Source organism: Arachis hypogaea, chromosome 15, assembly GCF_003086295.3.
Source record: "Arachis hypogaea cultivar Tifrunner chromosome 15, arahy.Tifrunner.gnm2.J5K5, whole genome shotgun sequence".
Taxonomy (NCBI): domain Eukaryota; kingdom Viridiplantae; phylum Streptophyta; class Magnoliopsida; order Fabales; family Fabaceae; genus Arachis; species Arachis hypogaea.
In genome coordinates, this window is record NC_092050.1 from 94,160,415 (window position 1) to 94,176,850 (window position 16,436).

Genomic DNA, 16,436 nt, shown 5'->3' on the forward strand with positions numbered 1-16,436 from the left:
GACTTTCATTGGAAGATCTTTATTAGTTCTTAGCTGAATTTTTGCAAATCTGTGACACTGTTAAGACCAATGGGGTTGACCCTGAAGTCTACAAACTTATGCTCTTCCCTTTTGCTGTAAGAGACAGAGCTAGGATATGGTTGGATTCACAACCTAAGAAAAGCCTGAACTCTTGGGAAAAGCTAGTCAATGCCTTCTTGGCAAAGTTCTTTCTACCTCAAAAATTGAGTAAGCTTAGAGTGGAAGTCCAAACCTTCAGACAGAAGGAAGGTGAATCCCTCTATGAAGCTTGGGAAAGATACAAGCAATTGATCAGAAGGTGTCCTTCTAACATGCTTTCAGAATGGAGCATCATAGGTATCTTCTATGATGGTCTGTCTGAACTATCCAAGATGTCATTGGACAGCTCTGCTGGAGGATCGCTTCATCTGAAGAAGATGCCTGTAGAAGCTCAGGAACTCATTGAAATGGTTGCAGATAACCAATTCATGTACACTTCTGAAAGGAATCCTGGGGAATAATGGGACAAATCAGAAGAAAAGAGTTCTTGAGAATGATACTCTGAATGCCATATTGGCTCAGAACAAAATATTGACTCAGCAAGTCAATATGATTTCTCAGAGTCTGTCTGGTATGCAAGCATCAACAGGCAGTACCAAAGAAGCTTTATCTGAAGAAGAAGATTATGATCTTGAGAATCCAGCAATGGAAGAGGTGAATTACATGGGAGAACCCTATGGAAACACCTATAACCCTTCATGGAGAAATCATCCAAATCTCTCATGGAAGGACCAACAGAGGCCTCAACAAGGCTTCAACAACAGTAATGGTGGAAGAAATAGGTTTAGCAATAGCAAACCTTTTCCATCATCTTCTCAACAACAGACAGAGAATTCTAAGCAGAGCCACTCTAACTTAGCAACTGTAGTCTCTGATCTAATTAAAACCACTCAAAGTTTCATGACTAAAACAAGATCCTCCATTAGAAATTTGGAGGCACAAGTGGGTCAGCTAAGTAAGAAAATTACTGAACTCCCTCCTAGTACTCTCCCAAGCAATACAGAAGAGAATCCAAAAAGAGAGTGCAAGGCCATCAATATTACCCACTCGGCCGAACTTGGAGAGGAGGAAGAGGCAGTGATTTCTATTGAGGAAGACCTCAATGGACATCCACTGGCTTCTAAGGAGTTTCCTAATAAGGTACCACGGGAATCTGAGGCTCATATAGAGACCATAGAGATTCCATTGAATTTACTTCTGTCATTCATTAGCTCTGATGAGTATTCTTCCTTTGAAGAGGATGAAGATATTACTGAAGAGTAAGTTGCTAAGTACCTTGGAGCAATCATGAAGTTAAATGCCAAGTTATTTGGTAATGAGACTTGGGAGGATGAACCCCCTGATGCACGGAAACTTGTCTCTCAACAAATCTCCCTTCGGCAAGTATACCGAATTGTCGTCAAGTAAAAACTCACAAAAGAGTGAGGTCGAATCCCACAGGGATTGATTGGTCAAGCAACTTTAATTGGAGGAAGGTTCTAGTTGAGCTAAGAAGAATTTGATTGGAGAATTGCAGGAAATTAAATGGCGGGAAAGTAAATAGCATAAAATGTAATTGCTGTAAATAAAGGACTGAATGTAAATGACGGAAAGTAAATTGCAGAATCTTAAATGGGAAATGGGGAAGATGAACATAAAAGTAAATGGCAGAAAGTAAAGAGAATGGGTAAGATCAGAAATGGCGGATTCATTGGGCTCAGGAGATGTTGTATTCTCCAGATCAAGTTCATTCTCATCTCTTCCTCAATCAATGCATTCATTGATCTCCTTGGCAATCTTAAGTGATTGGATTCCAATTCCTTGGCAACCCAATCTCTCAAATCTTGATCAATAGCCAATTCCTTGGTCTAATTGCTCATGAGAAGAGACGAAGTATGGTCACTGATAATACCACATGTATTCCCAAATCAAAGTATTGGTAGGATTATATGTTACCATATGCATCCAAACCCCAATTTGGTCCAACATGAGAAAGCATTTCTAGCATGATCTCTTCATTCCTCTTCCAAGGTCCGAAGAGATCCAAGTATGAATAGCTTCTTTTCCAAGATAACTACCCAATAGGATGAAGATTGAAAGCTTTCTAGTAAAATCAAGAGAAAAGAAAGAAGAAGAATAATGAAAACTATTATTGATCCATCAAGTTACAACAGAACTCCCTAACCCAATGAAAGGGGTTTAGTTGTTCATAGCTCTGGAAATGGAAAGCGTAAGTGTAAAGTACATTATGAAAACTTAAAACTAGAAGTTGCAGAGAAAGTAAAATATACAGAGTGTAGTTCTCCAAAATGCCAAAAAAAAAAGCTCCCTCACTAGTTCAAAACTACTCCTATATATACTACTCTACTGATCTTCTAGTTGGCTCTTCAAATCTTGGATATGGGCCTTTGGATCTTTAGTTGAAGCAGTTGCAGTCTGCAGTGGGCTCAGCTTTGCTTGCAGAGAAAGTGTGAGTTAGGCATGGATGTTAGTTAGGACATTAGTGGTGTTAACGTTAAGTAAAAATGTGGGTTCGAGAACGTTAGTGACGATCACCTTTTTCACTAACGTTCCTAACCCAAGATGGTCCACGTTAACTTCAACGTTAGTGGCACTAACGTGACTACTAACGTTGCCTCCTGGTCCTTCGCAAACGTTATTGGCATTCACCTTTTCCAATAACGTTTGCTTGTTGCCCTTCCTCCCTACGTTAGAGTCCATGTTAGTGTAGCTAACGTGACTCCTAACGTGGGCATGCCTCAGCCTCGAGAGCGTTAGTGACACTTACCTTTGTCACTAACGCTCCAAACGCCCCTTCTCACGTTAGTGCCTCACGTTGATTGTATTAACGTGGCCACTAACGTGGTGGTGATTGCCATCTCCAACGTTAGTGACAAAGGTGAGTGTCACTAACGTTGGCTCATAATTTCTTTCCTCCACGTTAGCTTCCACGTTAATGTAACTAACGTGGCAACTAACGTGGCTTATGGTGGCTTCGTCCAACGTCAGTGACAAAGGTGAGTGTCACTAACGTTGGCACTTCTTTGTTCCTTCCACGTTAGAGTTCACGTTAATGTAATTAACGTGACTCTTAACGTGGCTAAGTGTGCCCCTTTTTCCAACGTTAGTGGCATTCACTTTTACTACTAACGTTGGAGCTTTACTTTTCCTCCACGTTAGCTTCTATGTTAATGTAGTTAACGTGGCAATTAACGTGGGTTATGATGGCTCATGAAGGCGTTATTGGTGATCACTTTTCTCATTAATGTTGCAAGTTAGCTCCCATTCCATGTTAATGGTCACGTTAGTTAGACTAACTATTAACGTGGCATCTTCCTTGCTTCCTTTGTCCTGAAATCAAGCAAGTAAAGTGCATCAAAGCTAGGTTCTAACTCATGAGATCATGCATCATCTATTTTATCACTCAATTCATGCATAATTCTCATAAAGTCATATAAAATTCACAATGTTTGCTTGAATCAAGATGTAAGTGATTATCTACCCAAAACTTTCTTATTAACTAAGAAAATGCATGAAACTACCCTAGAACAATAAAGAAAAGGTCAGTGAAACTGGTCAAAATGCCCTGGCATCACCCCCTTGCTCACCAAAGAACTGGATGACTTGACTAGGCAGAGATTACCTCAGAAGAGACAGGATCCTGGAAAGTTCTCAATACCTTGTACCATAGGCACCATGACCTTTGAGAAGGCTCTGTGTGACCTAGGGTCAAGCATAAACCTCATGCCTCTCTCTGTAATGGAGAAGCTAGGGATCCTTAAGGTACAAGCTGCAAGAATCTCACTAGAGATGGCAGACAATTCAAGGAAACAGGCTTATGGACTTGTAGAGGATGTCTTGGTAAAGGTTGAAGACCACTACATCCCTATTGATTTTATAATCCTAGACACTGGGAAGTGTATGGATGAATCTATCATCCTTGGAAGACCCTTCCTAGCCACAGCAAAAGCTGTGATTGATGTTGACAGAGGAGAATTGGTCCTTCAAGTGAATGAGGACTCCCTTGTGTTTAAAGCTCAAGGATATCCCTCTGTAACCATGGAGAGGAAGCATGAAAAGCTTCTCTCAGTATAGAGTCAAATAGAGCCCCCACATTCAAACTCTAAGTTTGGTGTTGGAAGGCCATCATCATGCTCTGAGTATCTGTGAGGCTCCATGAGAGCCCACTGTCAAGCTATTGACATTAAAGAAGCGCTTGTTGGGAGGCAACCCAATTTTATTATATCTATTTATTTTTCATTGTTATTTTAGGTTTTTTGTTGGTTAATGATCATGTGAAGTCACAAAAACAACTGAAAAAGCAAAAACAGAATGAAAAATAGTATTAAAAACAGCAAACCCTGGAGGAGATGCTAGTAAGGGGCACAGAGCTGGCGTTAAACGCCAGAAAGGGGAGAAAAGCTGGCGTTAAACGCCAGAAATGGGTAGCAACCTGGCATTTAATGCCAGGATTGGCAAGCAAGGGGCGTTTGCACACCAACATGGTGCAGGGATGTGAAATCCTTGACACCTCAGGATCTGTGGACCCCACAGGATCCCCACCTACCTCATCTCTCTCTCTCTTCTTCACACCCTTCCATAACACTCTCCCCCAAATACCCTTCACCAATCACCTCAATACCTCTTCCCCAAAAACCCCCTCTCCTATCAAATCCTACCCTCTTCTCCAAAATCTCTTCACCAATCCACAACCATCCATCATAAAACCCCACCTACCTCACCATTCAAATTCAAACCATTTTCCCTTCCAAACCCACCCATATATGGCTGAACCCTACCCCTCTCTCCACTCTTATATAAACCCATCTTCACTCATTCATTCTCACACATCATACACACTACTTCTCCCCCTTGGCCGAACCACAAAACCCCCTCCATCTCCTCCATTTTCTTCTTCTACTTTTTTCTTTCTTCTTTTACTCGAGGACGAGCAAACCTTCTAAGTTTGGTGTGGTAAAAGCTAAAGCTTTTTGCTTTTCCATAACCATTTATTGCACCTAAGGCCGGAGAAACCTCTAGAAAGAGGAAAGAGAAGGCAAAAGCTTCAACCTCTGAGTCATGGGAGATGGAGAGATTCATCTCAAGGGTGCATCAAGACCACTTCTATGAAGTTGTGGCCAAGAAGAAGGTGATCCCCGAGGTCCCTTTCAAGCTCAAAAAGGGTGAATATCCAGAGATCCAACATGAGATTCGAAAAAGAGGTTGGGAAATTCTCACCAACCCCATTCAACAAGTCAGGATCTTAATGGTTCAAGAGTTCTATGCCAATGCATGGATCACCAAGAACCATGATCAAAGTGTGAACCCGGACCCTAAGAATTAGCTTACAGTGGTTCGGGAGAAATGCTTAGATTTCAGTCCAAAAAATGTAAGGTTGGCATTCAACTTGCCCATGATGCAAGGAGATGCATGCCCCTACACTAGAAGGGTCAACTTTGATCAAAGGTTGGACCAAGTCCCCATAGACATTTGTGAAGAGGGCGCTCAATAGAAGAGAGATTCAAGAGGGAAGCCGGTTCAACTAAGAAGGCATAATCTCAAGCCCGTGGCTAAGGGATGGTTGGAGTTCATCCAACGCTTAATCATTCCTACTAGCAACTGGTCTGAAGTTACTAAATAGACCGGGCTATCATGATCCATAGCATCATGATTGGAGAGGAAGTAGAAGTTCATGAGGTCATATCCCTAGAACTCTACAAGGTGGCGGACAAGTCCTCTACTTTGGCAAGGTTAGCCTTCCCTCACCTCAGTTGTCACCTTTGTAATTCAGCTGGAATTGACATAGAGGAAGACATCTTCATTGATGAGGACAAGCCCATCACTAAGAAAAGGATGGAGCAAACAAGAGATCCCACTCATGGGCAAGAGCATGAGAAAATTTCTCATCATAAAATCCCTGAGATGCCTCAAGGGATGCACTTTCCTCCACAAAATTATTGGGAGCAAATTAACACCTCCCTAGGAGAATTGAGTTTTAATATGGTACAACTAAGGGTGGAGCACCAAGAGCATTCTATCCTCCTCCATGAAATTAGAGAAGACCAAAGAGTGATGAGGGAGGAGCAACAAAGGCAAGGAAGAGACATTGAGGAGCTCAAACACTTCATAAGATCTTCAAGAGGAAGAACAAGCCACCATCACTAAGGTGGACCCGTTCTTTAATTTCCTTGTTCTTTATTTTTCTGTTTTTTGTTTCCTATGCTTTATGTTCCATCTATGTTTGTGTCTTTACTACATGATCATTAGTGTCTTAGTGTCTATGCCTTAAAGCTATGAATGTCCTATAAATCCATCACCTTTCTTAAATAAAAAGTGTTTTTAATTGCAAAAGAAAAAGAAGTACATGAATTTCGAATTTTAAAACAGATTGATTATTTTGATGTGGTGGCAATACTTTTTTGTTTTTCTGAATGAATGCTTGAACAATGCATATTTTTGAATTTATTGTTCATGAATGTTAAAATTGTTGGCTCTTGAAAGAATGATGGAAAAGGAGAAATGTTATTTGATAATCTAAAAAATCATAAAAATAATTCTTGAAACAAGAAAAAGCAGTGAAAAGCTTGCGAAGAAAAAAATAATTGCGAAAAAAGAAAAAAAAGAGAAAGAAAAAGCAAGCAGAAAAAGCCAATAGCCCTTTAAACGAAAAGGCAAGGGTAAAATAAAAAGGATCCAAGGCTTTGAGCATCAGTGGATAGGAGGGCCCACAGGAATAAAATCCTGGCCTAAGCGGCTAAACCAAGCTGTCCCTAACCATGTGCTTGTGGCGTGAAGGTGTCAAGTGAAAAGCTTGAGACTGAGCAGTTAAAGTCGTGGTCCAAAGCAAAAAGAGTGTGCTTAAGAGCTCTAGACACCTCTAATTGGGGACTCTAGCAAATCTGAGTCATAATCTGAAAAGGTTCACACAGTTATGTGTCTGTGGCATTTATGTATCCGGTGGTAATACTGGAAAACAAAATGCTTAGGGTCACGACCAAGACTCATAAAGTAACTATGTTCAAGAATCAACATACTGAACTAGGAGAATCAATAACACTATCTGAATTCTGAGTTCCTATAGAAGCCAATCATTCTGAACTTCAAAGGATAAAGTGAGATGCCAAAACTGTTCAGAAGCAAAAAGCTAATAGCCCTGCTCATCTAATTAAGACTGATCTTCATAGATATTTTTGGAATTCATTGTATACTATATTCTTTTTATGCTATTTGATTTTCAGTTGCTTGGGGATAAGCAACAATTTAAGTTTGGTGTTGTGATGAGCGGATAATTTATACGCTTTTTGGCATTATTTTTAGTATGTTTTTAGTATATTTTAGTTAGTTTTTATTACATTTTTATTAATTTTTAAATAAAAATCATATTTCTAGACTTTACTATGAGTTTGTGTGTTTTTCTGTGATTTCAGGTATTTTCTGGCTGAAATTGAGGGACCTGAGCAAAAATCTGATTCAGAGACTGAAAAAGGACTGCAGATGCTGTTGGATTCTGACCTCTCTGCACTCAAAGTGGATTTTCTGGAGCTATAGAAGCCCAATTGGCGCGCTCTCAATTGCGTTCGAAAGTAGACATCCTGGGCTTTCCAGCAATATATAATAGTTCATACTTTGCCCAAGACTTGATGGCCCAAACCGGCATTCCAAGTCAGCATAAAAATTCTGGCGTCAAAACGCCAGAACTGGCATAAAAGCTGGAGTTAAACGCCCAAACTGGCACAAAAGCTGGCGTTTAACTCCAAGAAAAGTCTCTACATGTGAAAGCTTTAATGCTCAGCCCAAGCACACACCAAGTGAGCCCGGAAGAAGATTTCTGCATTAATTACCTATTTCTGTAAACCCTAGGCTACTAGTTTTCTATAAATAGGACCGTTTGCTATTGTATTTGGAGCATCTTATCTTTCGAACTTGTATGTTCACATTTGGAGGCTGGCCATTCGGCCATGCCTAGACCCTTTTGTTCTTATGTATTTTCAACGGTGGAGTTTCTACACCCCATAGATTAAGGTGTGGAGCTCTGCTGTTCCTCATGAATTAATGCAAAGTACTATTGTTTTTCTATTCAATTCAAGCTTATTCTTCTTCCAAGATATTTGTTTGCACTTCAACATGATGAATATGATGATCCATGACACTCATCATCATTCTCACCTATAAACGCGTGCCTGACAACCACTTCCGTTCTACCTTAGATCGAGCGTGTATCTCTTAGCTTCCATTCCGAAAGATCGGAGTTTTCGTGGTATAAGCTAGAATTATTGGCGGCCATTCTTGAGATCCGGAAAGTCTAAACCTTGTCTGTGGTATTCCGAGTAGGATCTGGGAAGGGATGACTGTGACGAACTTCAAACTCGAGAGTGTTGGGCGTAGTGACAGACGCAAAAGGATCAATGGATCCTATTCCAACATGATCGAGAACCGACAGATGATTAGCCGTGCGGTGACAGCGCATTTTGACCATTTTCACTGAGAGGTCCGGAAGTAGCCATTGACAACGGTGATGTCCAACATAAAGCTTGCCATGAAAAGGAGTATGAATGATTGGATGAAGGCAATAGGAAAGCAGAAGTTCAGGAGGAACAAAGCATCTTCATACGCTTATCTGAAATTTTCACCAATGAATTACATAAGTATCTCTATCCTATTTTATGTTTTATTCATCTTTTAATTATCAATTCTCCATAACCATTTGAATCCTCCTAACTGAGATTTACAAGATGACCATAGCTTGCTTCAAGCCGACAATCTCCGTGGGATCGACCCTTACTCACGTAAGGTTTATTACTTGGACGACTCAGTGCACTTGCTGGTTAGTTGTGCGGAGTTATGACAAAGAGTTGAGATTACAATTGTGCGTACCATGCTGTTGGCGCCATTGATGATCACAATTTCGTGCATCACTTGGCGTGGCGTGCCAAGCCAAATTAAAGGCTAGGCGTGGCACGCCACTTGAATGCTAGCCAAACGCCAGCCTGGAAGGTCACGTTTATTATGTTTCTTTTCCCTCCAAATTGTATTTTTATTTTCTCTTTTATATTTTCTTTATTCTAGTGTTAGTAGTAGTATAAATAGCCCCTGAAAATACTGAGAAAGGGGTTAAGCAGTTAGGATTTGGATTGTTGAGTAGAGTTGTAGTTAGATTTACTTTATCATTTCTTCCATCTTCTGTACTTTTCTCTGAGCTATGAGTAGCTAAATTCCCTCTCATTGAGAGAGGGAGCTCTGTTGTACTTGATGGATTAATGATAGTTGATTTCTTCTTCTCTTCATCTTCTCTTTGATTTGCTAGAAGAAATTTCGTTTTAATGTTAGTATTCAATCATCTTGGAAAAGAGGTTGAATGCAAAATGGGTTTCATGGGAACCTTGGAAAAGGAAACATGAAACCATGTTAGAAATCCCTTCTCACACTTGAGTAGGATCTGTGTTTTGGTGTTTGGATATGGTGACATATAATCCTCCCTTTACTTGGACCTATGATGATGTGTGGTATAATCAGGGACCAAGCATATCTTTCTTCATGAGCAATTAGACCAAGGAATTAGCTATTGATCAAGATTTGAGAGATTGAGTCACCAAGGGATTGGGACTCAATCAATCATGATTGCCAAGAGGTCAATGAGTTGCATGATTGAAGATGATATGAACTGGATTTAATCCAAAGAGAGCAACATCTCCTGATCTCAATGAATTCTCCCTATTCTTATCTTCCACATTCTTTATAGCTTTCTTTATATTATGCAAATCCCCATTCCCATTTACTTTTGAGTCATTTATGTTTCTGGACTTTACATTATTGTCATATCCTTTTCTGCACTTTACTGCTTCTCCTTACTTTTGAGCCATTTATGTTTCTGCCCATTTACAATTCTGCAATCACAATTTATTTTTCTTAGCTTAACTAATTCACCAATTAATTAAAGTTGCTCAAATCTACCAATCTCTGTGGATACGATCCCACTCCACTGTGGGTTATTACTTGACGATAAATTTTGGTGTGCTTGCCAAAAGAACGGATTCATCATTTTTATATGGGGTGTGAATTTGACTCATCAAGTTTTATGGTGCCGTTGCCAGGAATTGGTTTGAATTTGACAATGATTAAATTGATCGGAGAGCTAGATTAAGCATTTTAATTACTTTGTTATTTCTTTTCTAGTCCTTTAACTTTCTTCTGTTCTATTTTATTTTAATTTTACTTTGGATATCAGTTATTCCTTATCCATATTTCCATTCTTCTAACTGTTTGATTAATTGCATCAACCAAGCTCTTAACAAGAGTGATTCCTTCACTTATCCTCTGCCTGCTGTTTGTTGAATGTATGACAGGTAGAAGGGGAGAAACTTCATCCTCCTTCGATAGTGAACCTAAGAGGACCTTCCTTAGATTAAGGAGGAAAGCAAGAGGCAAAGGCATAGTTGGAGAGGAAGTAGTAGAGGAAGATCTAGAAGCTACTATGGAAGAAGAAGTGCAAATCCACGTTGGAGTAGATGCTGACCATCATATTGGGCAAGAAAGGAGAGTTTTAGGCTCTTACATCAACCGAAATCCAGGAATCTGTGGTAGCAGCATTCTCAAACCAACAATCCATGCTAACAACTTTGAGTTGAAACCTCAACTCATCACACTTGTTCAGAATAATTGTTCATATGGAGCGGGAGCCCAAGAGGACCCAAACCAACATCTCACTACATTCTTGAGGATTTATGACACTGTAAAGTCTAATGGTGTACACCCTGACACCTACAAGCTACTTTTGTTCCCTTTTTCACTCAGAGATAAGGCATCAAAGTGGTTTGAAGAATTTCCCAAGGAGAGCCTAACAACTTGGGATGAGGTTGTAAACAAATTTCTAGCAAGATTCTACCCTCCACAGAGAGTTAATAGACTTAGAGCTGAGGTGCAAACCTTCAAACAATAAGATGGTGAAACACTTTATGAGGCCTAGGAGAGGTTCAAAGACTTGACAAGGAAGTGCCCTCCGGATATGTTCAATGAATGGGTTCAACTTCACATCTTCTATGAAGGGCTATCATATGAGGCAAAGAAAGCTGTGGACCACTCTTCAGGGGGTTCACTCAACAAGAAGAAAACCGTTGAAGAAGCCATAGATGTTATAGAGACTGTAGCTGAAAATGAATACTTCTATGCTTCAGAAAGGACTCAAAAGAGAGGAGTGCTGGAGCTAAATTCTATGGATGCCTTGTTAGCACAAAACAAGATGATTACAGCACAACTAGTTGCCCTAACAAAGAGGATGGAGACTGGCCAAGTTTCAACTGTCCAAGCTCAAGTACCACAACAGGAAGAAGATGCCTGATGCGAGAACCTTTAAGTTGATATAGAATTTCTCAATTGAAATCTCGTTGCAAGTATAGTTCTAAACCAATAAAGAATCCTCACATGCAAAAGTATGGTGTTGTCACAAGTACAAACCCCAATATGAATTAACCGAAGTATTTAAACCTCGGGTCGTCTCACAAGGAATTGTAGTGAAGCGTTTAATTATTGGCTATAAAGATGCAAGGGGTTTGATTGATAAAGGGCAAGAAAATAAATGGACAAGAAAGTAGATGGCAAGAAAAATAATTCAAGTAAGCAATTTAAAGAAGCAATTAATAAAGAGAGACATTCATGGTAAGGATCAAGAACATAGGCTTTCTATCCTGGTCATACAATGATTAATTCATCCTATTTAGTTAACTCCAACAAATGGAAGAAGGTATCATGTTATCTTCACATAGGGAGAATGTCAAACAAGACTAGTCAATCACGTTACAATAATAAACAAGAATTTATCTTATTACGTCATCTCCGACGATGGAGGAAGGTATCATGTTATCCTCACTCTCGAAGAAAGTCTAAAAAGACTAACTAATCTCAATCCAAATGTCCTAATCAACTCACTAAGGGAATTAGCAAGAGATTAGAGTTAATGGAAATAATACTAGCTAACAACTCTAGATCACTAACATGAGTTGGGTATTCATGACTCAAGATCACCTAATTACTCTTTCCAAGCCAAGAATGCTCAAAATCTACTCTAACATCCAACCAAGAATTTTGTCAAACACTTGGAAGGCATAAAAGGAAAGCATAATAAATTGCAAGAAATAGTAAAATCTACCAACTACCAATTGCAAGAAAAGTAAATTAACAACTCAAATCATCAATAAAAGAGCATCAAATATGAAATTGCATTAAAGAGATCCAAATCCAATATGAGCATTCATGAACATAAAAGAGACAAAAAAGTAAAATTAACATCACAAACTAAGAGAATGAAAGTGTAGAAGCAAGAATTCATAAAGAAAACAAGATGAAATCAAGTAATTGGACCTAGATCTAAGAGAAATTAACCTAACCCTAACCTAATTCTAGAGAGAAGAGGGAGCTTCTTTCTCTAGAAAACTAAGTAAAGGCTCGTCATGACTAACTAAGTGCTCTCCTTTTGCTCAAGCTTGAATTCTGCATGAAATACCCTCAGAAACGAGTTAGATTTGGGCCTGGGCAGCTCAGAAATCGCCCCCAGCGATTTCACTTTAAGTGGGTCACATGCCGAGCGTCACGCGTACGCGTGGGCGATGCGTGCGCGTCGATGGCAAAAACCTCTACTCACTCGTACGCTTGAGTGACGCGTGCGTGTGGCTTGAAATTCTTGACGCGTGCGCGTGGCCCTCAATTCTCCGAAAGCTCATTTCTTCATGATTTCTCCACTTTGCATGCTTTTCTCTTCACTTCTTCCATCCAATACTTGCCTTATGAACTTGAAATCACTCAACAAAAATATCAAGGCATCGAATGGAATTAAAGTGAATTAAAATCACCAATTTAAGGGCCTAAAAAGCATGTTTTTACACTTAAGCACAATTTAAGGGAGAATTACAAAACCATGCTATTTCATTGAATAAATGTGAGAAAAGGTGATAAAATCTCCCAAAATAAGCACAAGATAAACCACAAAATTGGGGTTTATCAAACCTCCCCACACTTAAACTAAGCATGTCCTTATGCTAAAATAAAAAAAAAAGCAAAGGGCATCAACATTTATTCAATGCAAACTAACTACATGCAACCTATCTATATGCAATCTATCTACATGAATGCATCTACTTGGTCAAAACAAATCAATTTCCAAGAATACATGTACAAGTACAAGGGCTAAAGCAATAGCAATCAAAGTAAACTCACAATTGAATTGAATCATTGAAAGATTTTACAAACTTGCAAGAAAAGATGATCATGGGTGGAAACATGTAAATGAGCAATCGAACCCTCACCGGATGTGTATCCGCTCTAGTCACTCAAGTGTATGGGGTTGATTCACTCAATTGTCCCATAATCATGTTTTCCAAGATTTGTCTTTCATCTAACAATCAACAATTATTTCATTCATGCATACAAATATCATGAGGTCTTTTCCATAGGTTGTAATGAGGCTAGGTCAAGGCAAGGATGCATATGGTCTAGTGGACTAGAATTTGAATCTTTGATTAACCTAAACTTTCCACCTAACCTATGACAACCTATACTATTCTAAACAAACCTAACTACCCATTCTTCACTTTTTCACACATTCATGCATTCTCTTTTGATCACCACACATATGCATTGGTTTTTATTGAACTTCACTTTGGGGCATTTTGTCCTCTTTTTATTGTTTTTCTTTTTCTTTCTTTTTCTATATATATATCTTTTCCTTTTTGTTTTTTTCTCATAATTTTTTTTCTTTTCAAACAAAAATATATATAAGAAGATCAATGCATATGGTTTAGCATTCAATGCATGAGTATGTACCCAATTCTCATGATTTTCAACAAAACCACAAAATACACTTTTACCTCTACCCAATGTTCCCAACTCTCCCAAAATCAAATGATAAATACTTTCACTAGCCTAAGCTAATCAAAGATCCAAACAAGGAACATTTATTGTTTGTCACTTTAGGCTTGCAATGTGCTAAAATTAAGAACAAATGGGTTTAGCGTAGGCTCAAAGTTGGTTAACAATGGAAGATAAAAGGTAGGTGTTCCGAGGGTTGCTTGAAACTATAGGTCGATCTCGGACGAGATCTTCTGTGCTGGTCGGCGCTGATGTGTCCGACTTGTAGGATTGAGGGTGCTGCTGATCCTTTGTCACCGGAGGGTGGTGGTACCTGCAAGGGACTCCGATGCTTAAGTTAGCAAGGGTATTAAGCAGGTTTTTTTTGTAGAATCAGAGTATGAGTTATACCTGGGTGCTCCAGTGTATTTATAGTAGTGTGGAGTGACCTTTCTGGAGATAAGATAGTTATCTTATCTTATCTTATCTTTGAAGTCATCTTATCTTTCAAGGGAACCGCCCTTATCTCTATAGGCTTAGACTGCCTTTGGATTTGGGTCGTGTTCCTCTGTTTGGGCCCTTTTTGGGCTTTCCTGGTGATTTGGCCGAGCTCTTTGAGAAGAGGTCGGTTGACTTGTCGTTTAAACATCCTGGGTCGGACAGTTCGACCCAAGGTATGAATAGTGCCCCTGCTCGAGTGTGGTCTTCCTTTTGAGGTCGAGTCCTTAGTTTTAGGACTTCGATCCTTCTCTGGTGAAGCCGAACTCGAGCATTTGTCAACTTCTTCTTTGTAGAGTTTCCATTTGAATGCGGAACATTTTCTTTCTTTTAATTTCTTTGAAACAGGCGTTCCTTTGTTCTTTTGAAATGCGCGTCTCTCTGCCTTAGGAACGTGTGAGGGTTTAATAACCCATTAATTCTTTCCTTTGCTGTTTTTCCCCCTTTTCTTCATTTTGAATTTAGTTTTCTCAGTTTCTTTTGCTTCTGAACCTTTCGCTTTCTTTTGCTTTCGAACCTTTCGCTTCCGCTTTTGCTTTTTGTTTCTCTCATCCCATTGCATTCCGTCGTTTTTGCTTTGAGGTGCTTCTTCTGTTAGCTTCGACGCAAGGGTGCTTCGTTACCGCCGTTTCCTCTGAACCTTTTCCTCACGTTCATCTCTTCTTCCTCTTTACATGTTAGTACTTTTTCTTCCTTTTTAGTTGGTTTTCTTTATATTCGCCTGTTCTTGGAGAAAGTTTGGATTTTTCTGCTATTGCTGTGTCTTATTGTTGTTGTAATGTGTGTTCTGGGATTTTCTTTCGTCTTTTTGCATGAGCCTTTTCGCCTTTCCTGATGGTTGAAGCTTTTTAGGGTTTTGCATGTTGCTTATTGCTGCTTTTGATTGTTTTTTGATGTTTTCTGAGTTTTATAAACTGTGCTTGTTTACTTCTGAGAAGATTGCCTCTTGATTTTTGTCCTGTTGATAATTTTCTTTGCTAATGGGTTTGTAGAAGACGATGGTTTTCTGTTAACTTACTTTGATTTGCGTCTTTCTTCCTTAGAGCATTTGCTTAGAGTCTTTGCTGGGATGTTTAGCCTTTGTAATCTTTTCTGAGTCTTTACTCTGTGTCGCTGCCTCCAAAGGATGCCCCTGGACCTTGATGTGTGTCTTGGGGTCTTCCTTTTACTATTTATACTGCTCTGAGTCATGTTTTGTCTGAGCTATTTTGATTTCACCCAAGCTGTTTTGGTTAGTAATCCATTTTATTTTTCTTGTTGTAGGACTAGTTGGCAATGTCTTCTCACAAAAATATTGTTGAGACGTCTTCTAAGGTTCCTGAGGGGATGTCCGACTCGTTGGACTCCCTTGTGTTAATGTGTGTTTCCGTGGTGAATGCTGAGTTTTGTGTGGAGCTTAGGAAACATCACCGACTCTGTAAGAATAGAGATCAAGAAAGGAACTATGAGTTGGTAGCGCCTGATTCTGATGAAAGGATTTGCTTTCCTGCTCTGATCCGGGGGGAACGTCCCTTCTTTTATGCTTATGACTATTTTTTCAGCCAGCTGAATATTACTTTTCCTTTCACTTTCTTTGAGACCGACTTGTTGTGGTCGTGTAACGTAGCTCTGTCCCAGCTCCATCCGAACTCCTGGGGTTTTATCAAGATCTTCCAGCTGCTTTGCCAAGAGTTGAACGTCACACCTTCTCAGACTCTTTTTATTTACCTTTTTGTTTTAACTAAGCCCGGGATCTCCTCGAAAAAGAAAGCCTCTTGGATTTCCTTTAGATCTGCCCAGGGACATAAAGTTTTTGCTATGTATGATGAGTCTTTTAGGGACTTTAAGAATTACTTTTTTAAGGTCCGAGCTGTTGAAGGAGCTCGACCATTTTTCTTAGAAGCGAATAATGAACCTGCCTTCCCCTTGTGTTGGCAAAAGAATGTGGTGGTATCTCGATACACATGGGAGATGCTTGACGAGGTCGAGTAGGCTTTTGTAAATGTTTTGAAAGATATTTGGGGGATCCTTCCTTTGTCCGAACTGCGTTGGGTATTGATCGACGTATATTTGCTCTGAAATGC

At 39.5% G+C, this 16,436-nt stretch overlaps 2 non-coding genes across 2 annotated transcripts; both read right to left on the reverse strand.

The window, feature by feature from the left end:
• Positions 1-230: 230 nt before the first annotated feature.
• On the reverse strand, positions 231-338 carry LOC112752737 (small nucleolar RNA R71). Its single transcript, XR_003177157.1, has one exon. It is a non-coding gene; the product is annotated as a small nucleolar RNA R71 (small nucleolar RNA).
• Positions 339-10,939: 10,601 nt separating this feature from the next.
• LOC112753223 (small nucleolar RNA R71) lies at positions 10,940-11,046 on the reverse strand. Its single transcript, XR_003177615.1, has one exon. It is a non-coding gene; the product is annotated as a small nucleolar RNA R71 (small nucleolar RNA).
• Between the last annotated feature and the right edge of the window lie 5,390 nt (positions 11,047-16,436).